Raw genomic sequence first — 20,245 nt, forward strand, 5'->3', positions numbered from 1 at the left:
CTTAGGTGCCGTGCCCCGCCGCCTTTGTGCCCGCCGCGCCCGGGCACCCGCGGGGGCCGGGCCCGACGCCCCTCCGGGGGCGCCTCCCCCCGCGGGGCCGCCGCCCCTTGCCCCGCTCCTCCTCCTCCTTCTTCTCCTCCTCCTCCTCGTCCTCCTCCTCCTCCGCGGGGGGCCGACCGGCGCTCCCAGCCCGGCTGCGGCGGAGGGTAAGGCGAGCGGCTCGGCCGGGGCGGCCCCGGGGAGGGTGAGGGAGGAGGTTGATGGTGGTTGGGGGGGGGCGGCCCGGTGGGGCCGGCGCCTCCCCCGCCTCGCTCTGCGGCACTGCCGCAGGGTCGGGGCCGCGGCCGCCGCCGAGCACCGGCGGGGGAGCGGGCGGCGAAATGGCGCTTCCCGCGGAGGGGCGGCCGCGGGCGGAGGGGTGTTCCCCGCTGTCAGGGCCGCCGGAGGCCCAGGGCTGGGGCCGGGGCCAGGCGTGCCCGGAGCCGCGGCCCTTTTTGTCTGCGGCCCCCACCCCTCCACCCCACCACAGGGGGCTTCGCCGGCAGAGCCCGGAACCCCCGGGGGGCTTGGGGGTCCCTGGGAGACCCGCGTGGATTCCTGATTCTTGCCCTTTATTTTTTTTCCCCTTTTTTATTTTTTTTCCTCCCTGCCCCTCGCTCCTCCCCAAGCGGTGAGTTTTCAGTGTATATACCATTTTGTTCGGTGCTGGTGTGGGATTTGGTTGAAAGTGACCTATTTTAAAGACCTTTTATTGCTCCCCCCCATCAGCAATGCATGTGGCGGCCGATTCCGTTACCCAAATAGCGTTTCCCAACCATTTTAATTTGTCAGATTAAAACATCTCATGGAGGCTGGATTTCTGTAACCCGCGTGTGGGTATGTCTTTAGAAATATCTTTCACCCTGCTTTGCTGCAAGCATCTTCGGAGCATCAGAGTTCACCTTTGTCACTGTGAAAGCAGAAATAAATATCGAGGCGATACCTGGGAGATGCAGTTGTACCATTGTGTTGGGCGCGGTACAAGAAATGGGGTGGGGGGTGCAGAAGAATCAGGGATTAAAATGGTTGTTGTCAACTGTAGATCCGTACATATCTTCAGGAAAAAAAAAATAAGACAACGGGATCAGCACTGAGGACTTTTAATTTATTTTGTTAGAAAAACGTTTTGTGTTTATCACGCTTGTCTCTGCTGCTTATCATGGTAGGGAGTATTTCATTAGGTGGCATTTTAGTGGCTGTGTTGGTTAAATAGCAGTTGCATTAACTAGTTGAACAAATTGTATCCTTCACCTTTGACTGTTGCATTTTGAGAGCCCTTACAGCAGTGTGCCCATGCATGCCAAGGGCGGATTAATAAGATGTTACCTAAAGGTTTGGATGCTATTGATTCCTTACTATTAATGCTATTTATAGTGCATTTGCCATGGCTCTTGTTTTATGTGTTTGGATAAAGGTTATCAGCTTGAAGTGCTTCGGATGAAATGTTCCCAAAATACCACTCCTGACACACACACACACACACACACACATATACATATCTATTATTGAACAATATAACTCAGGTCTTCAGTGTCTGAAAAATAGCTTTAGCAGATAGCCCATAATGGTGAAAACAGTGAAAATATCATACATTTTGATACTAGTGAAGGTTTGTTTTCCTATTTCAGGATTGCAGAATAACAAATTCTGTAGCAATAAATACAATTTTGGGTACATTTTTCTTGACCCTACTTTGGGCCTACATTTTCCTTGCCTTTGTGCCTGCTCGTAGTGAGCATGTCATAGTTTTTGCTACTTATGTCCAAGGGCAAACCTAATCAACGATTGGTTTGAGCCTTCATATTAGATTCTCCACAACACTGGCCTAGTTCTGACTGGTATGTTTGCCATTTTTAGGACTCCTCTTCCTTTTACCCGTAGACTGAAATACATTGATAAACTTGAACCTTAATTTGTCCTTTGAACTTGAGAGAATGTTTTTATCCTCTGTTAAGAATACCTCACTGAAGAGAAAGTGATTCTGGTAGAACAGCTTAATTTAAGTTTATTCCAGCTGAAACACAACTGCCTGAAGTAAAAACTCCTTGGATAGTTTGATATTATTTTTCTCTTTAACTCGACTGAATTAAGTGTTGCCTGTACAGGACCAGATGTTGGCATTAAAATTATGTACAGATAAGTTGGCTTAGGCCTCAAGTTAGACTATTTGAAAAAGTTATCTGTGTCCTGCTGTTAAATTCTGGTGTAAGCTAAGCTGGAAAACTTTAAATGTTTACTTCCAGCTAAATAACATTTCCATTTGTGTGGTTTTCATCTCTGTCTATATTCATCAGGTTTTGTCACCAGAATAACATATTTTTAGTGAGTTGTAAGACAGCCTCAGGTTTTATGCTTGATGAGATACATTGGAGGAGAAGCAAATATCACAGTAATAATTACATCTTCAGATGTATCCTAGTAGTGGATTTCCTGTAATGAGGATGTTTTGTAGAGAACAATAGATATGGCAGCAAATTCAGAGATTTGTTTTAAAGATGTTGTAGGTAGCTGACTCTGCAGTAGTGAGTTCCACTTTGACACAACCCTTGCATGCTCAACAGGAACATTAGATGGTTTCCAGGTACTTCTTTTTCAGGTGTAATTCTCTTTCTAGCAAAGACAGACTGGATGTACAACTGCTGTTACTTCTCATGTCTGTTGCTTCTGCAAGGATATACTTTTGATCTAACTTAGTAGAGACTAAGATTGTTTACAAAATACGCCTCATAGAAGTTATTTGATGCTATAGATGTTTTTTGAAATAAGAAAATATTTAGAGTTGATTTGGTTCTCTCTGTGATCCAGAAGTGGTGAGGAAGCTATGGTAAATACCACTTGTCTTATTCCATTCTTAGTGTATTTTGGGGAACACTTGCATAATCACTAAGATCCTATCTTAGAAGCATTTTCTGTTTTGTTCCTGTTCATATTAAAATCATGTAAACAACATGCTGTTACATTGAAGCACACACTAGAAACTATAAAAGCCTTTGGTGTTATCAGGAGTGACCCAGGCTCCTGTCTTCTGAATGCCTGCTTCTGCAAGGCCATTACATTTTTCCTGTCCAAGTATGCTATGTGGTGTGAAGGATTTCAGTTTTATTTCCTTTGGTGAACCTGGACAAAGGGAAGAGCTGAACTTCAACCCTGGGCTAGAATCATGGCTGAATTGGAAAGTCTCCTGGGTCTGACAGCAGGGTTTCAGTTATGGGTGACACACGTCCTCCCTGGGTTAACTATGTTTGGGAGAAGCTTGCCTGCAGCACCCCAGAGAGGGGTGATTTAATACCTTCTGAGACTGACGTCTGCCCTTTCTTTTATAGCTCTAGAATGTCTCTTACTCTTCTCACATTCTCCATCATTCTTGATGGACACAGTGCAAAATCCTGGTCTTTGCAGTCTGGTGCTCTCTGGCAAGTTCCCCTTACTTTTGAGGTGTGTGGTGCTGTCCTCCACCTGCTTCTCCTTGTGTGTCATTCCATTGGCTCTGGTCTTTGATCCTGCACCAGCAGAAAGCTAAGCTAAGTGAAAATACAGGGAGTTTTGTGTCAGCTTGGTGATCTGAAATGGCTCCGTGCACAGTTAGGTGAGGCTGGAGACAGCCCCAGGGACTGGGCTGTGCCACCACAACCAGAGATGACACTGGGAGGCAGAGGTTGGTGGTACTTTTTTGCTATATTTGTAGTGGTTAAGTTTCAGGATTCTTTGTTTTTATTGTCCTTTAACATGCTGAGGAGTTGCTGAAAATACATTGATTTCTCCATGGAGAAGAGACTGAAAAAAAAATCCAATGGATAAAGGGTCGGAAAACTACTAATCCCCTCCTGTGAAGTTCCAGAGGGAGAGTCCTTCCTGTGAAAAAAGAACTTAAAATATGAAAACATGAAATCAGAGGTGAAGTGCAAAGTGTCTGAGGGGAAGAAGTGTGCACAAAACAGGAGGAAAGGATGGAGAGCTGTTTAAAAGCAGAGTTGGCTTTTACACACTGTATGCTCTCCTTGTCTAAGTGCTCATTTACAGTACAGAACATGGAGGAGGGAATACTTTCTGCAGGCCCTTAGAAACACAATGGACATTAGCCAGCACAATGGGGGCTCCAAACCTGGCTTCTTGAAGCTGTTTTTAAACAAATATTTGGTGATCACTGGAATTACAGTATTTTTTTTTTAGTTACCAAAGGAAAGCCATTGGGAACTTTTAATACCTGGTCAGAAATCAGTGCATTGTTACTCTAGATTTCTTTTATTATTAGTTTGTTGATTTTTTTTTTGTTTTGTTTTTACATCCTGCTAAATCTTGGTTACTTTACCAGAAGAAAAGGCAAGGTAGCCACTGTAAACATAGCATGAAATTGCCAAAGCAGCAATAAGTTTTGCCTAAACAGAGAAGTTTCTCCAGTTTAATCAGAGCTTGCTGAACCCAGATCTGCACCTACACTGTAGCTTTGAGATGAGGTTTTCCTTTTCTTAGGGTTTAGTGAAGACAGTCCAACATGAGTTAAAGTGATGATGGCTTCTTAATACAAGTGGACAGTAGCTTGTAGTTTTGCCTGTTGTATTGCTTGGCTAGAAACAGTTTTGATTTTTCTCTAGGGGTCAGGATGGGGTGACAGCATGAGATTTACATATTGAATATTGTCCTTAGAATAGAAAAGGCTAGAAATGTTTTGTTTGGGGGAAAAGTTATATCTTGAGGAAAGAAGTGAGAATCATGGAACTCTAAAGCTGGCAGGCTCTGCATTTTCCTGTGCCTGTGATCTTCCACTGACCCTTATTACACTCCTGGCTACAGCCATGCAAATATTTTCTTTAGAGTGAGGTGTAATTTTATAAAAACAGTTTTCTCCTACGCTCATTGAGTGCAGCATGTTTACAGGGCAGTCTCCTATCAGAATGTGGGGGAGCAGTGCCTGTGAGTTTTATTGGAAGCTTTTGCTGTGTGTCACTTGTGTCAATCCATATCTGAAAAGGAAATTTTGATGTTTAACGTTAATCTCGGAGATTTTTGCTTATAGCCAACGTGTCGTACACCTGAATTCTTTAAATGTGAATAAAGTTGCTTTCAGCCTTTCACTTAGTTCATCTGAACTTTAAAACCTCTTTTTCTTTAGCCTGCTGCCATTGACTGAACATCACTAGACACAGATTTTGAGGGGTTCGGTCCTTTAGGATCAGTCCTTGCCTTTGCGTTGCTGGTTCAGCTTCAGTTTGCTCTAGTCTGGCTGATTTCTAACCTGTGGAAAGCTTTGGGATCCAGGAGCATGGGAAAGTGGAATATGCAAGTGCAAGTATGTTGAAAGGGTAGGGAACGTTTCTTATAACAGTTTTTGGCTTGTTCCCCATCCATGTGTTCAGCCTGTTTTCCAAGCATCCAGCAATCCTTCCTCTTCCCTGACGTCCCAGTGCTCAAGGCCAATAACAGACCCATGAGCCCGTGCCCAGAGAAATGTTGTACTGAGATTTCTTGGAAAGAATCTCATGTGCTGCTGCACATGTTTGTTATTTTTGCTTCCCTCCCCCTTCTTAATATGCAATTCTCATTTCCTACCAGAGTCCCCTTTTAATTGGTGACTGTCCCTCCCTCCCCAGCTGAGATGAGAGGAGAGGTTATTTTTGCTAGTGCTATTTCTCAAATAGGCCACGGGTATCCAGTAAGTAGTGCAGTAACTTTCTCCATCAGTTATGAGGGTTTCTCAAGCTGTGTAGCAGTGGCGGTGCAACACGTTTCTCCTTTGGTGGCAGTGCAACATGTTTCTCCTTTAGTTCTCACTCGCAGTTGTCACTAACATTAACTCCTCCCAGTTCCCACTTCCTTGTAACCCAATCTGAATAAAGATCATGGGATTTGAATGTGCCTTGCTTTGCTGCTGCTCTGGGTGTTTGGGTTGTCTCTGTGCTTTTCATAAACTGTATACTGTGATCTTTTTGGCTTTGCCTGGTCCAAGGAGCAGTTGACAGTTGTTAAAATCAGTTCTGGGCCAGCTGTGATTTGATGCGATTCAACTGTGTTAAATGTGTTCCAGAACTGTTTCCTGGCCTAGATAGCAAACTAGTTAAACCCTGGGTTTGGAGTCTGTTTTGCTGTGATTTGGCCCTGTACCCCTAGGTAAGCTGCCTACCTCTTCAGGGTCAAATGGAACATGGGGTCTCTGCACAGCACATGATCTTCTGCCTCTAAATCCACTGCCCTCCCATATTTCCTTGGGGATTTTTTATTACTCTGTGCATATTAAAGTCTTGTCTTGAGAATTATGTACTGGACTAACTGAAGTAATGTGGCTTCACCACCCATAAAGACTGTGATGCAGTGATATGATTTTCCTTGGCATCAGCTGAGCAGGTACAAACCCCACTTTATGCTTGCTCGGTACATCCCAGTATGCAGCCAGGCTCACAGATTGGGGTTCTTATGAAGGTTTGCAACTTTAGTTAAAAAAGAGGGTAACCTAGGCCTTGACAAAAATTCCTGCTGGCTCCTAGAAGTGCATATCAAAGTAGGGAAGGAAATAATGATATGTTTCAGAAGCAATGCCTTGCTAAGAATGCCAAGCTCCATTTTTATTATAGGTTAATTGCCATATAGGCAAACCTCGAACTCTTACCTGTGCTTTTGGCTTAATTTTCCTTCTTCCCTTTCCACACAAACCCCCCTCTAACCCATGCTTTGAAGTATTCAAAACTAGGTTAGTCTCTGGCTGGAGGTGTGTGGTAGAACCTCCTGTTAATTCTTGCTGGGACCTGCCCGTTTTGCAGCAAGAATGCAGGCGAACCCATCTGAATGCTGATCATCTGTCCTTTGTGAATGATGGAAGATTATTTTTCCCTTCATTTGACACAATACATGGGCAAAGGAATCCTGTAACATCTCCATTCCAAAAGGCACCTCAGATGGCCAGAGCTGTAGAAGCTGGAGTGCCCATGGAGGTGGGAGAAGAGGGCTTAATGAGGCTGAGTTTAGATGTTTGCATGACAATCACTGGAGATATTTCCTTCCCCCACTCTCAGAAGATGTTGCTGTGAGCTGCTAGCTCAGAAGTTACCACATTCTCACCAGATCAACCTACTCAGCAGTCCTGAACTGACCAGAGTCTTCAAAATTTCTCTCTTGCTGACTGGGAGGACAGAGTGCAGGGACCCAAACACTAAAATAATCTGTACCAAAGAAGAGGTCCATATATATGCTTTTTTATCCAAAGTGTTGTGGCAGAAGGAAGTCCTCATCTTCGCCATTACCTTTGATTTCATTGCAATACTGCTGATGTAAATTTATTTGCAAAAACAAGACTGGGCAAAAGATTCATTCCTGATTTGACAATAACAAGCAGAGTGCTTTGAATACTAGACTAACGTGAAAATAGTTTACGTATAAAGAACATGTTTTATCTTCAGTAGCTCATAATTAGTCACAAAAACATAAAGAACATTTAAAGATTATTTGCTGATCTGTTGAAAAAAATTTACATGGAATTTTCGATGCACAATTTTTAAAAATATTTTGGAAAAGCCCCTGAATTTTTCAAAATATTTCAGTGATAGGTTCTTTTTCTTAAATATCCTCTATCTCTTGAAAGTATTAATTCACACATTATTTTAAGTCTCTCGTTTTCCCATGCTGCAGGAATTGGTGATTGTGGGACACTGTGCAGGTGGGCTGTCACGTGGGGCTCTGGAATCTCTGCAGTGGCTGGTCCAGCACCAGGGTGTGTCATCCTCATTTGAATAGTTTTCCCATTGCACTCTGGTATTGAAAATTAATTACTGTAGTGACTATAAATTGGTATAATCAGTGTTTTTTGTAGGTATTACAAATATTTTATGTTTAAATAGAAATAACTGTAATTAATATTAATGTGATGAGAAATGAAATATTAATACACAAATAAAAATCTAAGCTATAACAAAGAAAGATTATCTTACATACGTGATGGTTTTATACTTTTCTCTGAATTGACAGGATAATAATAGTAATTCCCTGTTCTGAATTTCATCCATAAATCTCAAGGTATTTTAAATGGATGATAAATGTGTGGGTTTTTTCACATTTATAAAGTGGGGATACTGAAGTACAGGTGGAGAAGTGAGCAATTTGCCCAGTGTAGCTGGTGGTGGGGTTAGAAGAATTTGTCTTCTTGGTCCCCAGTTAACTTCAGGACTGCAGGTTGTTAAGGGAGAAGCAGAAGTGTAGGAGATGCTGCATTGCCTGTAGGGTGTGGTGGAGCAGCACAGACCTCAAAGTTCAGCAGCACCACTGTCCCAGATCTCCTTCTGAAAGTCTGCCTGACCTACTGATAATGCAGGGGATGGGTTTTCTCGTTTTATCATGCTATGTAGAGTTTTCTTATCATAATGGCAATTTAATGCTGGTCATGAATGAGCTGGCTAAAGCTTGAATTCTGTAATATTCTGTGGTTTTATGTGTTTTCTGTGACTTTTTGCTGATTTTTATCTTTATATAAATCTGAAAAGGGCTTTTAATGCATTGTAAATCAGTCCCTGAACTTGATAAATAACAAACTAAGTTGTTTCATTTTGGGAGTTGGTCACGCACAAGGATAACTGGGAACTGCCCATCTAAGTGAAAAATATGCCTGTGCATATAAAATTGCAATACTTGGGTATTGTCTGGATATTTTTATGGAGATCTGTGGAGGCAGAGGGTGTCTTTTCATCCTGTTTATGCAGTGCCTACTACAGCTGAATCTCACATCTTCTTCAGGGTCTAATTATTGTGTAATGCAAGTGCACACCGCTGTAAAAAGCTGAGAGTGTTCTCACCTGATACCCTGGGAAGGAGGAAGACCTTCAAGCCCCTGTTCCTTCTGGGAATCTGTGAGCTCCATGATGAGCCATTGCTCAGCTCATCACAAGTAACTCTCATCTGTTCTGGATTCTGCTCTAACTGTCTCTGCAGAGAGGTTTCCAGTGTGGGTATTCATTTCAAGCATACCTATGTCGTAAAATAGCTGGGGCTTACTTGGAAATGATAAAACTAAGAATTCTGTTGCTTCAGTCATTCTTTTAAACTATAAGAACCCCAAAAAACATAAAAACCTTGTAATCTGAGTACCTGTGTGAAAGTGCTCAATATTTTGTTTTTCTGAGGGATTTCTGTTTGATGTTGCCACAGCCACAGAGTATGAAATTTAGCAAGTTTTCTCCAAGAATTGCTTTCAGCTTCGGAACTAATGTTACCTGTGCTGGTTTGAGGTAGTTCCTACCTGTTTATCATGCCTGTTGCAAAATCTACCTCCCTATTTACATAGGTGTTGGGGAAACAGGGATGATATGGAGCAGCATGAGTGGAAGGAGAGGATGGTGTGAGTTGTGATTCTACTTGTCTGCTTATTTTCTGGTTTGGAGGCACCGAGCACCTGCTGATTTAGGGGTTTTCTGTATGTGATTTCATGCCTGTGATTAGCATTTCTAAGGACATGACACATACGGTCTCACCACTAAAATACATTCTGTAAATATGTAAAGAGAAAATTACAGAGATGGTCACTGTCCGACTGTCCTGACTGGTCTCCGGAGTCAACCCAGCAGGACTCGGCACGCTCCGTTGGGCCCATCCGAGACAGCAGATCTTGAACTTCAGACTTACAAGTAGAATTCCTTCTTGTATTGAACTTACCACCTGCCTTTGATGCTTCCTTAATAGCAGTTGCTTGTCTCATTTTCCTTCTTTTTAATCACTGGGGCAGGAGATTGAGATCTTTAGATAGTGCGTTCCACTGTCTTACTGTTTAACTGTTTAAAGTCAAACTCCATGGGAAATGTCAGCTGCGTCACAGAAATCTGTGATTGCATTTGATCTGAAATCAACCATTTGTTGTTCTGAAATCAACCATTTGTTGTGCTGGAATTTCTCAAGGTAGGTGATCACAGAATCACAGAATATTCTGAGTTGGAGAGGCCCCTCAAGGATTATCGAAGTCCAGCTCCTGGCCCTGCACAGGACAGCCCCAAGAATCCCACCACGTACCTGAGAGTGTTGTCCAAACACTTCTTGAACTCTGTCAGGCTTGGGGCTGTCACCACTCCCCTGGGGAGCCTGTTGCAGTGCCCAAACACCCTCTGGGGGAAGAGCTTTTTTTTCTCATATCTAATGAATAGTAATAACAAGACTTATAAGTTCTGGGGAGAAGTGGGAGATTCTCTGTGATGGCATATTTTAAAAATACTTTTCCTGGACAAAATCTGAGAATGATACCTAGTTAGTTGATATTCCTGTTGGAGCATTGTCCCTAAGTTAATAGCAAGGCTAAGTTTGTTTTGCTGCTTTGAGAAATTTTGTCTGAATTGATCTTGTGAATAAGGTGGAGGTGGCAGTCTGCTTAATTTCATATTTAACTACTGAGAAATCACAGCAAAAGGATATCAAATGCTTTGTCACCATTGTGCTGTTCAACAGTTATCACTGGAACCATGTGACCACTGGATGTTTAATATCTTACATTTCTGTAATTCCCTTTTTGTTTCTTCCTTGGTTTTTGTTGTTGCTGTGTAAAATTAAGTCATGAATTGTTAGGAGCAAAGAAACTGTTTGTGTACCATCTAGTTTGGTGTCTTGAACGGAGATTTGTGAGCTTGCCAGTCATGTCAGTGTGTTGAGTTCAGGTGTTATATGAAGGGTAAATCTCCTTGTGACATAGAGTAGTCAGTGCACATGTTGTAGCATGGGCCTCTCTTGAGTTTTGATAAATACAGATGAGGTATGAACCCTTCTTCCCTGCAAGAGGTGTGTCTTTTCCCTCTACAGGTGCTGCACTCTGCCTGCATACACACCTAGCAGTCCCTCTGTCCCCAGTGTAGTACTGCTTCTCGCTCTGCAGCAAAGATGCTGCTCAGAACATTTACCTCATATGGAAGAAATAAGTTTGTAAAGCCTTCCAGTAAGAGCAGTTTCCAATTTACAGTGATTAAACATGCTGTACTTTGCTTTGTTTCGTGGTGGTAAAAGCCTCTTGCCTGTATAACTCCAAACCAACAATAAAACAGGCATAAACAAGCATAAAACAATGTAGCGTTCAAGGTATTTCTAAAGGGGAACAGTAACTAAACACCTTTTAACTTGATTCTGCCTGGCCTGGAAAGCAGCAAGACTGTTCCATTCCCCATTTTGATGTGCTGCTGCCATGGGTCAGGGTCTGAAGGGAATATTCCATCACCCCTGGACACATTGAGTTTTGAGTTGCCCAGAAGGTACCAGCCAGAAGCAGAGGTGCTGTTCTGAGCTCTCCTTGGAGGGAGAGCTGCTTCCCTCCTGTTTGGGTTTTGGTTTTTTTGTGGGTGTGATGTCATCATTCTGCGAGTTCTGCGCCGCCGCGTCCTCCAGGAAAACAAAACAGGGCGACGAGACCTGAATGTCAAATGCAAAAAACAAGCAGATCTGATTCTTCCTCTCCTCCCTCCCTCCCCCCTTTCTTTGAAAGGAGCTTTCAAGCTGACTTTATACAACAGGAATTAGCTTAATAGAAAAAAAGAGAGTGAGAGAAGCACAGTTATTTCTTTTCAGTTCTTACTATCAAGTTCTCAAAAATAACTCTTTCCTGCCTGGCTGGAGAACGGGGTGTGTGTTGTGTGCCAGAAGCAAATACAGGGTGTTTTATAAATATCCAAGGGGTTTTTTAATCTTTTAATGTAACCTTTGTCAGTTTTTGATCGTTTTGGAGATATTTGAATGAGCACTGCACAGTGCCTTCTTGCCATGCTTGTATTGGTTTCTACCAGAGAACTGTCCCATACACTTCAGGTGTTTGTATATATGTCATGGCAGTACCAGCAGCAGCCTTCCACCAAGATTACCTTTGGGCCCTGGCCAGGGTCAGGGGAGAAGCCAAAACCAACTGCTGTGCTGATATAACCAGACTGATTTTTATTCAAGCCTTTGAAATTATTATTAATATAGGAATGTATTGGAGTTCTTCTTTCTGGGAGCTCTTTTGTGGCTTGGCAGCAACTGGCTCTCATGCAGCTCGTTGGCTCTACTGAACAATATGGTTCATGTAAACATGGGCAGGTTTATTCTTTTTCAGGCCAGAGCTTTAGATATTCCCTCATTCAGAATGACTTTGCAAAATAATCTGCAGAGAGGCATTTGGAGGCTCTAAACTGAGTATTGGTAGTGAGAGGTTGAGCTGGTGGTCTCTGAGAAGCTGTCCAGATGTACTAAAAACTTCTTGGAGTTGACCAACACTGGAGCTGATATTCTTTGTCCTGTTGTGTTCAGGAACCTTAATTACGTCTTGGTTGCTCTTTACAGCTTGTGTCCAAAAAGTAAATAGTGTTTTCTGGCATGGCCTGTTGAGCTCTCAGTAGCTCCCTGTCCAGCTGGGCTGCTCGGGTGAGCTGCATGCATGATGAGCGAGCAGTTCTTGCTTTTTGCCGGTCGGTTGTTAGGGGTGTATCTGCCCAAGGTATCAGGAGGTCGTCCTACTTTCCCAGCTCAAAAATCCAAGATCCTTAGAATTTTTAAAACGGACACCTGATGTTCCCTTTGTTTGTTAGCCAACAGGAGCAGGCAGCAAATAGATCTTCTTTTAGTACAGGAACTGTTGCTTGAAACTTTGCATTTGGTTGTTTTGGGTTTTTTTCCCCCTCTCTATTTGCCTGTTCCTACTGACAAACAAAAGGCATAATCCATTATTCCAAACTGCTGAAAAAGAGGCTTCAAATTGCCAGGTATGAAATTATGCTGCTTGTTCTGTTACCAGTAGGAAACGGCATGTGAGATGTTTCAAAACCTACAAAGGAGAAAGTTCTTTGTATGTGCGAATTTAGTATTCACAAAAGGTGTCAGATTGACAGCGGTGGAGATTGTGGAGATCGGAATTTTATTTATCCCTAGAGTAGGTGCAGTGCAGACTGCAGTAGTGCAAAAATTTCCTGTATTATTCTGCTGTTGCACCCTGCTCGTGCCCTTCACAGGCAGCCTCTTGGGGCGAGGAGCTCCTCCTCCTCTGCTCCCCTTCAAAAGGCTGGCTGCCAAAAGGATGTGAGGGTGGTTTTTCTGTATGTGATGTGGAGATGCTTGTCTCCTGAAATCTAAGCAGATGTGAAAGGAATTTGATAACATCTACCTCTGAACAGCCACTGGAGCAGAAACAGCCTTCAGCCCCCATGTTCTCCAGCTCTGTGCAGGCTGGTAGTCTTGAGGCAGAAGATGTTGGTGGTCATGATTCTGTTACTGACTGACTTAGCTGTTCTTCTGCAAAGGTTTAGCACTCCAGTATTGAAATTAAGGCAGTCAACTTGTCCTGCTTTGTCTAAAAATGTTTGGTAAACTCTCCAGGGAAATGGGAGGGTCTCTGGGAGGTGTCACATACAAAAAGTGTTATGTTCTTTTGTGAGTCTTCCATTTGCTGAAATGGAGAGAGAATACCAAGCCCTGCTTCTGGAAAAAAGAGCAAAGAGCACAAACCCAACACTAAAACAAACCAGCAGGTGACTGATTTTTGAAAATTTCTGATGTCCCCGTGCCAACTCCTTTCTGCCACTGCTCTTTTGGACTGTTCTTCTGCCTGTCCTCATTCCCTGGTGCTTTACTTCATGTCCTGATGGAGCCGGGCCCCTGTGTCACATACTTCCAGACCACCTTAAGGAATCCCTTCAGACCATAGAGCTCAGTCCTGCTCCAGCTGTGCCATGTGGTTATAGCTCTGAGCAGTTGCTTTAATCATCTCCCATTCCCATCCTTCATTAGATGGCATGATTGAGTGCTTTTAGTTTGGCTTTGACCAAATCACTAGTTGCCTTCAGATCGGCGACTCGCTGCCATCCAGCATGGTGCAGGCCAAGACACAGGCCTTGGAGCTCAGTCCCTGCCAGAGTGACTGCTTAAGGAGAAAAATAAGATTAATTTAAATGGCTTTTTCTTTGCAACACTATTCCTTTACTACACCTCCCAAAGATCAGATCAATCTTGGAAATCAGATCAATCACCTGTTGGCAGCTCCCAGCCTCACCTCATGCAAAAACTGAGGCCAGGGCCCTTGAAACAGGCAGGACAACCTTGTTTTCAGAAAGCCCAAGTGTGAAAGCACATTCTCTCAAATAACCTTCTCTTTAAAGGCACAGGAAATAGTTTTGTCTATCAACTGAAGCAGTCAAATTATTGTCCCCCTCAGCCAAAGGGTAGGAGTGGAAATGGTTGCTGATTATTTCTTTTTCGTTCATTTGCTTTTGTGAATGATTGCTGAGAACAGCTGGATTAAATGGCTTTGTGTGTGAGCACACAAAGAACTCATGAAATATAAAGGTGTTTGGATCTGTGCTGTTGGAATAGACCAATTTCTGATTACAGTTTTCTGTCAAATTCAGGATGGATGTGTTCCTGCTTGAGTTGAAATTGCCGTTTCAACCTTAAAGTGCTGTAATGCTTACTAGGTACCTTCAAGCAACTTAAGCTCTTCCCTCATCTCTTCAGGCCAGAAGAAAGTGCTGTATTTCTTGCTTGGGAGCTGAAGAGTTGATGTACATGAAAAAAAATGTTTAAATACTCCCAGTAAGAGTTAACCCAGGTAGGATGGAGCTTGAGCATTAAACCTGCTTTGTGGGCCTTGTTTCTGAGTTGTTCCAAGTATTAGCTTTAGGTACAGATGCTGACCTACCTTTTTCATCCCTTATGTTCAGGACAATTAGTAATACTGACAAAACCAGAAAAGAGCCAGATAATTTTTTAAAGCAGTGTTTTAGAGAAGAAATGTAGTCGTTTACCTTCTGTGCGTGCAGAATGATGTATCAACTCAACCTATCTTTCTAGTGGAGAGGCAGTCAAGCAACAGGAGGTCTAAGTCTGTGATTTGATAGATTTTTTTTTTAGGAAACCATCTGTATGTAGAGGTGTGCTGAATGTGCTCGTGTGTTCCACTGCAGTGGATTCAGCTCTTGACTGTGCAGTGCTTGGAGGTGCTGGTGTTCAGAAAAGACACAGCATTCCATGCTTGTGTCTGTAACAGGCTGATTAAAAGATGGAGTCTCCTTCTCCATTGCCTCAAGGATGGAGCTAAAAAGCCTCGGTGCAGGAGCTGAGCTACTTGCAGAAGCTCCAGAAGGTACCTAGCAAGCCATCAGAGGTAGGTAGAGGAGCAAAGAAGATAAGAAGTTGTTATGGCAAGGACTTACTCTCCCAAATAAGTGTGCCAGGCAGATCTCACTTTGGATACTGGGAACCAGCCAATGGACACTCAGGGCCCCTGGTACCAGGTGACCTTTGCTTGGATACTGGTGAACTGGCCAGTGGGCATCCAGGGACTACCAGGTATTAAATACGAAGATATTTAAGGCCATGCCCGGGGGGGCTGTTGGAGGTCTGCTGAGGGAGCTGCTGCCACTCTGTTACCCTGCCTGCCAGTTCCTTCCTGGGAGGCTGCAGGTGGACCAGGGAAGAAGCCCAGCAGAGATTTACCAGCTTGCACACCAGCGGCACTTCATGGTGGTGGTAACTCCTGTCCTGTGCTTTTAACAGTTACCCTTAGCTTTTCCTACTTTTCTGTCTCCCTTCTTTCTCTCTGCTCTTTTGTGTTACAAAATAAAGTTGAATTATCATTTTGGGATCAAGCACCTGGCCTCTTTTGTGCCTTAATCTCGCTTATGGGAATGTTTTAGAACCTGGTTCCCCTCTGCATCTAAACGGATCAGAACAGTGTCTTCCTCCTAGTGATATATATATAAATATTTATATATATACACAAAGTGATGCTATAGGCAGGTAAAGCATAAAGGTTAATTTGTTTATGTAAGTTCCATCAAGATGGAGACTTTGTATTTGCAAAGCACCTCCTGGAATGGGGGCCTGTTCCTTAGTGGGACCTGTAATTGCAGTGCAATGGTAGTGAGAGGGTGAACCAGCACCATGTGTTGCTGAGGCATTTTGCAGCTCCTGGTGCTGAGCAGGCAGTTATACTTGGAGAGCAGCAGAAGATGCTCCAGCCCTGGACTATGGGAAATCAGAAGGACTTTTCCCTACAAGAGAGGCTCCTCTTGTTTCCAGTTCCTAGAATCTCTGTCCTGTGTTCAGTGAATCATTCCTGGAGAGCACTCGGGCAGTGTGGAGGAGAAAAATGCCTGCTGTGACTACAGGGGGTATAAAAGTCAGATGAGAGGGGAGAGATAGGAATATGTCAGGACAGAAGTACAGTGAAACTGGAACTGTGGAGGGGTTGGAGAGGAAGGAGCTATAGCTGATGGAGAGCTGGAGCTGGAGGTTTGTAGGAGAGGTGACTCGGGAGCCTGGGAGATGGAGAGGGAGGCAGCAAGAGAAGATGGGTTGGCAAGGGAGATGGCAGTCTGAATTCTGACACTTTCTAATTTTGGAGTGCTTGCCTTTGTAACCTTAATAATTTTGTTCTAATACAGTAGATACAAAAATTGCATTATATGTTCTGAGGAATTTGGTTACTATGGTAATGGGTATATAAGTACATAAGAGATGAGATGTCAGCAGTCGGAACAGCTGTAATGTAGCACACAAACCTGTGACTGCCGGAATTTGGGAAGCAGGCCCTCACAAACTTCTCCTGCTTCAGTCTCATTTCTCACTGCCGGGATGTCTGTTGTTGTGTGAAAGTGACGTCAGAGCTTCTACAATAAATCCTTGGGGTTTATGGAATTTCAGCAGACGAGCCTGAAATCTCTGGGTAAACAGACCCCATACTTCCCTCCTGTGCCAGGACTAGAAGGTCTCTGTTCCCACCCAGCTGCTGGAAGTGCAGGGCTGGTGCTGACTGGACAGACCACGAGTGTGCAGGATGGGAGTGGGCTGCTGCTGTTGCCTTCTGCTCTGGCACCTGCCTCCCTCCTTGCTCGGAGGCCAGGGCTGCCTGAGCCATGACTCGTTCCCAGGGTCACACAACCAGTTTCCCCCTCCCCACTGTTGGTGTCCCTGTCTAGGTGGATTTGGGGTAGTGCAGCTGGTACCTGTTACAGTCCTTGCCAGTGATGGTGAGGTCCTGCCCAGCCAGAGCAGTTGGGGAAGGTGCTGGGGAGCAAGGGAGTGCTCCTGGGGAGTGTGAGGCAGGAATGTGGGCAGCTGTTGGTACAGGAGTGGAAAGGATGACTTTGCATACTTTTTATCCCTTCCCTTGCCCCATCTGCAGCAAGGATATATTTTGTATGCCCACCCCCACCTTCTAATTTGAAAACCACTTGCACAGTGTTGTTGGGGGGATTATCCTCAACAGGAGGGGGTTGCTGGAGAGCTGATGGAGCAAGCAGTGTCCAGGCTGGAGCAGCACTGCAAGTACAGTTCATCCCTCCAAAGTGAGGGTCAGTAGAGCACGTGTTGGAGATTGCCTAGAGCCAAGTTGGTGTAATGGTGTAATGATGAGTTAGTGCTGTGAGGATGTGTGGGTTGGAGGGAAGCTGCCGATAAGTTTTCAAGAACCAATCTAGAGACAATTTAAAATGGTGTTTTGGTCTTGATGTACTTATGAAAGGACTGCCTTAATGGAATCTGCTGGGGCAATTTGGGGGACGTTGTCAATACAGAGGAGGACTCAAGTCTCTCTGGAAGGACTGAGTGAGCTGGAGGATTTGCAATATGGATACCTAAATGAGATAGTACAGAGTGCATGGTCATGTAGTAACAACAAATATACACTTAACACATAGTATCTATAAAGATATATTATACATATGAGATATAAAAGTATGGTTTATCAGTTAGAAATGGAAAAATGTGAAAGACTTGAGTATATCACTTGATACCATGGTGATTTTAAAACTTGAGTGCTGTATATCTAGGGAATAAGCAGATGTGGAGAATTCTGGTCAGGGATACTTTAAAAAAAAAAAAACAACTTATTTTGGGACAGATGTGAGGAAGGGCTGGTAGGATGGTCTGGGAGGTCAGTTCTCTTTTCTGCGTCATAAAGGGAGGAAAAAATGGCTTTTTTCAGTTAACAGGCTAAGGTGACAGTATTATATCTACTGTGCTTATCTCAATATCGAAAAGGGAAGAAAACTGTTTAAATGCTAAGGCTAGTGTGGGAAAAAGAGTCAGTGTAAACTTAAAATAATAAATCTGTAAATCAGTCTTAACTAGCTCTTAATCTTAATTGGTTCCTAATCAAAATATGAGAGGGGTTCTGGAGCAGCCTTGTAATCAGAGTAGTGGCTTTGAGAAGTTCTCAGGAGTTGGTTATTATTTGATGATTGGATTCTATTATAAAGTTGCTTAAAATAGCAGCAACAGGACTTAATTGGACCTTCAGTTCTATGATTGTAACAATCCAATTGAGACATATTCTGTGTATCTCAGCCACTGCTACACAAATTGTTTTGTGTATTGGTTGAAATGAGCATTTTCCCCAAGAAAGCAGATAAAACTCATCAAATTAAAAGGTTATACTCGTTATCTTAATACATACTGAAAATATTTTTTGCTTCAAGTGAAAAACATAAAGGGAAGGGATCTAGACCTTGCAGAAACCACTGGAGAAGCATTTCTTTAAGTAGGTAGAATAGTGAAAAAGGTGGGTTTTAATTTGTTGTTGTTTGGTTTTGGTTGTTTGCCTCCTCCCTTTGTTGTGTACTGTTTAAAAATGATTCTGCTCAGTCATGTGGAAACCGGAAGAATAAATACTCAACCTGAGCTGGAGTAAAACTGGACAAATTGCCATGACTTTGGGGAATTCCAGCAGGAAGGGAGGTGCTCATGGGCTCTGGAAACGTGTGACATAATTGCTGACCAAAGCTACCCCACTTATTGGTACAGATAATCTGGTAGAACAAAGTTAACAGTTATAAAAGGTTTTAAACTCTTTTGATGCTGAAATATGTTTGAGCCCCTTTTTGAACCTGCTTTAAGTTACAAACTTGTGCAAGCAGCTGTAGACCCTCGTTGTACTTCCAGTAACCCTGTGTGCTCTGATGGGTTGGTCACTCCCAAAGAACAGAATAATCTTTCACTGGTTATCTCTTGGGAAATGAGCTTCTCTGCCAGTGCTGAAGGGCCAGCACATACATGCACCTTGCTAGGACCTAGTAAGGAACTCTCCTTATTTCCCTGCAGCCTTTCAATAAACCTTTTTGCTGTTTATGATAGTAGTCCTGTATTTAATAAACTCCTGTGTTAAACAAAAATGACCTTTTTCATAACAAAGTGTGTTTGATGATGCCTGTTTGACACTGGAGGAGTAACAATATAAAAATTGCCATCCAGGTTCTCATGCCTCACCTGTCTGGTCCTATGTGCTGTCTCTGGCAGTGGTGACACCTGGATGCTTCAGAATGGTGCCAAGAACATCCAGAGATACCTTACCTGACCTGGCTGGGGATGTTCCTACTCATGTAGATGTCTAGTTTAAAAAGCAGTGTTTTTATCTCTTGGGCTCGATGACTCACAGTCATTTCTGCAGGTTAATTTTGTTGTTTATGCCTTGATTGGTCAAATTCCTTCACTCTGTTATAAACACGCTTCTCTTATATTTTGTGACCTCTCCCCTTGTTTTTGAGGTCTGAGCACTTGTCAGAGCCTTATTATATATGATTTTTAACTCTTGCACCTTTTCTCCTTGAGCTTAGTTTGTTTTCTTGGGGATTTATGACCTCCCATTTCTGAGACCTTTTTTGTACTGTACTTCTGTTTTATTGCTAGATGTGAGTGAAGAATAATCTCCAGGAGCAAACCATGGCAGAGACTTCTTAATATATTGTCAGGAATTCTGTATTATTTTTCTGATTGATTCTTCATGTTGTTTTTTTTTAAAGAAAAACCAGTCTGACGTTGTCTTTGGCATAATTGTGCAATTATTTTCATTGAGCTATCTGAGCTCCTGAGTTATGTTTAGTTTAAGAGTAGATATGTGCTTGATGGTTCTTTACTTTTTGACCTTTCATCTCCCGCCTTGTTGCTCATTCATACTTTTTTAAGGTTCCTGTGTACTTTTTGATGCTGTCAGCTACTCTAAATAAAACTTGTCATGTACCTTTCCCTCCCGTTCCAGATCTTAAATGCAAATATTATGCTGGATCTGCACAGTATCTGTGGCCACTCTGGTGGCAAGAACCTTTTCCCTTGCTCAAAATATGCAATTATGTATCTGACCTCTTGCTTTTTTTTGAGTTTTGTGTCAGTTCAGACGTGATGTTTCTGTTCTCCACCTGTGATTAATTCTCACAATAATTTTGTGTGGAAGACTATTGCCACTTCTTTGTGAATATCCTTTTGAGTTCTCTTAATGACATATAGTCTAGTGCATAAATGG

General features: G+C 43.1%; 1 protein-coding gene across 2 annotated transcripts in view; it reads left to right on the forward strand.

Annotated features, from left to right (window-relative positions):
• The first annotated feature begins 100 nt into the window (after positions 1-100).
• The window catches only part of TAOK1 (TAO kinase 1), a 70,298-nt gene continuing 50,153 nt past the window's right edge, over positions 101-20,245 (forward strand). For both annotated transcript variants that reach the window (XM_027660395.1, XM_027660398.1), the window contains exon 1: positions 101-206. The gene's annotated coding sequence lies outside the window, so the exon portion shown is untranslated. The remainder of the gene's footprint in view (positions 207-20,245) is intronic.

This window comes from Corapipo altera, unplaced genomic scaffold, assembly GCF_003945725.1.
Source record: "Corapipo altera isolate COAL_440 unplaced genomic scaffold, ASM394572v1 271, whole genome shotgun sequence".
Lineage (NCBI taxonomy): Eukaryota > Metazoa > Chordata > Aves > Passeriformes > Pipridae > Corapipo > Corapipo altera.